Genomic DNA, 5668 nt, shown 5'->3' with positions numbered 1-5668 from the left:
TGAAGTGAGAGATTTCTAAGCAAGTTTCATGGAGTTTTAACCCCCTTTTGGAGCCAATGCAACCATCAAATTTATGATCTGAGCATCAGATCACTGATTATTCCAAGAGGCCATCCACTCTTGTTCTTAGTCTTATCCCCTCCTCTCTAATTCATTATAAATATGAGGCATGGGGAGGCACAAGGGAGCATAAGGAGACCTCGAGAAACTACGAGAGAGAGGTAGAGAGAAGAATAACCCTCCAAGAGATTGTGAGGGAGAGCTTGAGAGAGAGAGAGAGAGAGAGAGAGAGAGAGAGAGAGAGAGAGAGAAGAGTTACTCCAAGAGGTTGCACAATTCCCTCTATCTCGATCCTCAACTTAACCATCTTCTCTTACGCTCTCCCATCTCAAATCTATTCCGCATTCTTAATCTCTTGAGTCTACTTGCGGATGAGGCCCTCCAAGTGAAGAATGTCGCATGTGGATGGCAATTCTATGACCACCAACGAAGCTTCGGGCGAAGACATCACTATCAATCCAATTGCGGTTCCGGTCGTGAGTAATGTATTTCCAAATTGATAGGTGATTGCTTTGATTCTTGCATGAGATACATTAGGCCCATGCTATGATATACGAGTATAGGTAATGAGAAGGGATAGGCCTCTTCTCACATCTTCGAAAGATGGAGTTTTCAAAGTGCATGTATTAAGGAAAGTTAATTGCACTTACTTGTGTATGGCTTATTCGTTGATAATGAAATCGGTCAGGGGATATGAATAGCATAATCATGGGGTTTAAAAGCCCATTTATTCCATTGAAATCAAGCCCTTTTGCCCACTTTAGGCCGGGGTTTAAAGACCCTTTCTATGGGAAATCCCCACTCAAATTCATAGGAGGAAACCTTCTAAAAACCATTTCCGAAAGACGGTGCAAGCTGTCACAAAGGGGAGCTACGCGTGCAAAGGAGACGGCCAAGGTCATAAATCTGCATCCAAGATGGAAAGGCCGCATCCGCAATGGCTCCTAAGAAAGCACAAGGCACAGCCGCAGGAGAATCGTCTCCTAACATCCACGTGGACATTTCACCACAACTCCAGGTTTTTTTCCTAATTTTTATTCACGTCGTTATAATTCAATCGTGCGTGGATGATTTTTGGAGATAAGAAACCTCACGAAAAAGGACTTAGGATCCCGAGGGAAAAAAAAACTCTTGGTGGAAAAGAAGGGGGGAAAAAGGGTGTATAAGACCTTCAAGAGGGTTATTTTGTGTGGGGGAAAAAGGTTTTACCGTGCCCACATGAACAAGGTTAGGTGGGAGTCCACAAGGAAGGATTGCGAGGCTTTGGATTGTGGGGGTGGGGTAAACCCACGAGGAGGGTTTTAAGTCTCGAGGAGGGGGATTTATCAAACCCACTGTGAAAGGCCTTTTTAAGACTCACAAGAAATAGGGGATTTTGTGTGGGAAGGGAAAAAGGGGCTTAAAGAGCCCTTAGGAGGAGATCTTGTGCGTGGGGAGGGGGGGGAAGTATGAAAGAGGCACATGAAGGGGGGCTTCTTAGGAGGCTATAGAAGCTTCCTAAGAAGCTTCTGATGCTTCTGGTAAGTCGTGGAAGCCCCATGTGGCGAGAGAGAAGGTGTCGACGAGACTGACAGACGGCAGTGAACTCCTCTTCCTGATGTCCATGGCGGCGACCAGTCTCCCGCTGTTGCTATGGCTCACGGCCCTCCCCTAGCCCCAGCTCCTCTTCGTGATCCCCTCGGCGGTGACCAGCAAAGTCTCGGCTCCTTCCTCCAGCCTTTCCCCCTCTAGCTTATGGCAGTGATGACGCAGCAGCGTCATAGTTCTCTGCTTTTTCCTTCCTCTCGACGTAGCGTTGTGGCTCCTCCTCTACCTCTTGACAGTAGCTTTGGTAGTCTCTCCACTCCTCCTTCCCTTCCAAAGCTCCATAGCCATGGGTTTTTATAAGGAGAGGGAGAGGTATCTCCCTCCCCCATGCGGCATCCGGCATGCTTTGTTCGTCTCATGGCATTTAGCAAGTAGCTTGGTGGCCATTACTATTCCCTTCTCCTCCAGCACGACAGTCGGTTGGAGGAGAGAGGGATTTAAAAAAAATTGCCATTATCCTATTAATTATCCTCACAACTTATCCTTTTGGCCTCGCCTTCTCGTCTTCGAGCCCCCAACTTTCGTTCTTGATTAATGAAAACATCCTCGGAAAATGCTTTCTCAATAGTTCGTCTTTCATAAATCCAAGAATTTTACCTCTGACAATGAAATACGAATGCCCCCAACCATCCCTATTAGTCATTACTCCGGTCCCGAAGACCAACACAATAAGACCAGAGTCCTATCGCGTTATTCCATGCTAATGTATTCAGAGCATAGGATTGCTTTGAGCACTCTAATTTTTTCAAAGTAACATCGTCGAATCCACGTCCCAGCCAATTAAGTCTAGGAGCGCGTCTCTGACAGAAAGGGCGGGGCGATCAGTGCACACCAAAGGAGGCGGACCGCACGCCCCGCCCCGAGATCCAACTACGAGCTTTTTAACTGCAACAACTTAAATATACGCTATTGGAGCTGGAATTACCGCGGCTGCTGGCACCAGACTTGCCCTCCAATGGATCCTCATTAAGGGATTTAGATTGTACTCATTCCAATTACTAGACTTAGAAAAGCCTAGTATTGTTATTTATTGTCACTACCTCCCCGTGTCGGGATTGGGTAATTTGCGCGCCTCCTGCCTTCCTTGGATGTGGTAGCCGTTTCTCAGGCTCCCTCTTCGGAATCGAACCCTAATTCTCAGTCACCCGTCACCACCATGGTAGGCCTCTATTCTACCATCGAAAGTTGATAGGGCAGAAATTTGAATGAAGCATCGCCGGCGCTGAGGCCGTGCGATTCGGGAAGTTATCATGATTCATCGCATTACCGGGCAAGCCCGCATCGGCCTTTTATCTAATAAATGCGTCCCTTCCAAAAGTCGGGAGTTGGTGCACGTATTAGCTCTAGAATTACTACGGTTATCCGAGTAGCAAGGTACCATCAAAGAAACTATAACTGATTTAATGAGCCATTCGCAGTTTCACAGTACAAGAGAGTTTATACTTACACATGCATGGCTTAATCTTTGAGACAAGCATATGACTACTGGCAGGATCAACCAGGTAGCTATCTTTCGTCACACGAGCAACACCGCTGCTGCGCGTTCCGACTCCACATCAAGTGTGGCTGTGGGGCAAAAAGGCACGACCTCATCGCCAATGTGTTGTTCTTGATGTAAAGAGAAAGAGGGGAGGAGCACGAAGGCTCGAGAGTTTACGGGGAGAAAAAGAAAACGACAAATGGGGATGGGATGAGGGCATGATTTTGTTTCCCACCGTGGACAAAGCCGCACACGAGCACGTGCATCGACCATCGCCACCACTACGCACGAGGCGTGCTCCACGTTGTCTTGTCTGCCACATTCCGAGCTCGTATCGAGTCGAAAGACGATGGAGACACTCATGCATTCCACTGTTTCGTGTCAACAAGAGCCCATCATGAGGTGCACTCAACCCCACTGGGAACAAGCCCCGCCGACGAAGAAGCACCTCGATCACATCATTTCATTGGTTTCAGTCCATCCGTATCGATAAAGCTGCACAATATTCACGACGAGAATCGCCATTAGCATTGAGAACCATGGAGTTCGAACACGATCTCGCCACCAACGAGACACGCGTTCAAGGCACCGCACTTCGCTCCTCACCGCCTAGTGGGCACATGTTGACCGCCACGACGCGATGTCCTCGCAAGGATCACCACAAGTCACTTGAGCCTAACCGTTCGGCGGGGGGTACGTGGCATTTTCTCACGAGACACTCCTCGCGGACAAGACGGATGCGGGGACCATACGCCTCACCTCACCCTCCCTTGGATCTCCAAGGAGTGTTTTGATGGAGCAAGCACCACTACCCTCATAGGTGTTGTGACGCTGCATATCTGGTCCCACGGGTCCGCACACGAAACCCGCACAAGAAACATGGCCTGCGGCCTCCTAGCACCACGTCGCATCTTTGGAGGTGGGGGGGAGGGCGCGTCGCGACATGGTGTGGTGTGTGTTGGGGGGGGGGGGGGGGGGGCGTCATGGTGGGTGGGTGTGTGTGTTAAGGGGAGGGGGCACGTCGTGTCGTGTCATGTCATGGGGGGGCGAGGAGGGGGGGATGTCATGGGGGGGGGGGGGGGGGGTCGCGACATGGTGTGGTGTGTGTTGAGGGGGGAAGGGGGGGGGCGAATTTTGGAGGGGGAGGGGAGGGCGCGTCGCAACATGGTGTGGTGTGTGTTGGGAGGGGGGCGTCGCGACATGTTGTGGTGTGTGTTGAGGGGGGAAGGGGGGGGGGCGAATTTTGGAGGTGGGGGGGAGGGCGCGTCATGGGGCGGGGGGGCATCGCGACATGTTGCGGTGTGTGTTGAGGGGGGAAGGGGGGGGGGCCGAATTTTGGAGGTGGGGGGGAGGGCGTGTCATGGGGGGTGGGGGGGAAGTCATGCGGGGGGGGGGGGGGGGGGGCCATGGTGTGGTGTGTGTTGAGGGGGGAAGGGGGGGCGTGTCACGGCATGGTGTGGTGTCATGTCATGGGGCGGGGGGAGGGGGATTTCATGGGGGGGGCACACATCGCATCGTGTCGTGTCATGGGGGGTGGGCGGGGGATGTCATGGGGGGGCGCGTCGTGATATGGTCATTGGGGGGGGAGGGGGTGGGGTGGGGATGTCATGGGGGGGGAGGGGGCGGCACGTCGTGTCATGTCATGGGGCGGGGGGGTGGGGTGGGGATGGCATTGGGGGGGGGGATGGAGGGGCGGCGCATCACGACATGGTGGGTGTGTGTGTTAAGGGGAGGGGAGCACGTCGCGTCATGTCATATCATGGGGCGGGGGGGGGGCGTCGCGACATGGTGTGGTGTGTGTTGAGGGGGGAAGGGAAGCCTATGGGCTGGACTTTATAAATGTATTCCAAGGATAAACATGATAACCTGTTGAAAAGGAACTTGTTTGACATTGCTTTTCTATGTCAAGTGCTAAGATTACATGACGGAACTGGTGCCTAACGGGCTAATTAAGGAAGCTGTTTGATGCATGTCCAACTAAATGTGGTAGGTAAGTAGACAACTAAAACAACCTGAGGAAAGTGCGGTGGATGTGGCCATGGGTCCGTCCTACGGATGGGTGGTCCCGGTTGGCCGGGAACTTTTCTCAATCATAATGGACAGCAAGAAGATCGTTTCAAAGGAAATGAATAGCAAGGGCGCTAACCTAGATTCTAGGTGATAAGAATCCCAGATTTATGCTGTTTTAGGGGAACGGAATGGGACTATGCCTTATGGCAAAGAGGTCGAGCCTTGCATCCCTCCCGTTTCCCATTCTCCTTGAACCAAGTGCAGCGTGAATCGGCTTCGGCCCTAGCGTTTCTGCATAAAGTAGTTCGCTTGGGGTTCAATGCTAGTTGCCGTTTAGGAAATGACCATTAGGGAGAACCCTGATTTAGGTCGGTCCTAAGTGGGAACGGCCAGAATACTTCCGCTACATGGCAGACGCGGGAAGTCCTAGATCGCAAACCCCGTAACATTCCATAGGAGTGCCGGACAAAGATTTCTAGATCTCCTTTCCGATGGACTACTAAGACGTGTCCTGAAGGGAACAGGTGGACA

The 5668-nt window shown here is 51.7% G+C and overlaps 1 pseudogene; it reads right to left on the bottom strand.

Annotated features, from left to right (window-relative positions):
• Positions 1-2109: 2109 nt before the first annotated feature.
• On the bottom strand, positions 2110-3152 carry LOC148025262 (18S ribosomal RNA; annotated as a pseudogene).
• Positions 3153-5668: the final 2516 nt, after the last annotated feature.

The sequence above is a fragment of the Lygodium microphyllum genome, chromosome 14, assembly GCF_053477565.2.
Source record: "Lygodium microphyllum isolate KBCC chromosome 14, Lygodium_microphyllum_v1.1.10, whole genome shotgun sequence".
In the NCBI taxonomy this organism is placed as follows: domain Eukaryota; kingdom Viridiplantae; phylum Streptophyta; class Polypodiopsida; order Schizaeales; family Lygodiaceae; genus Lygodium; species Lygodium microphyllum.
The sequence above is the reverse complement of the archived record's forward strand: the minus strand, read 5'-3'. Positions and strand labels throughout refer to the sequence as shown.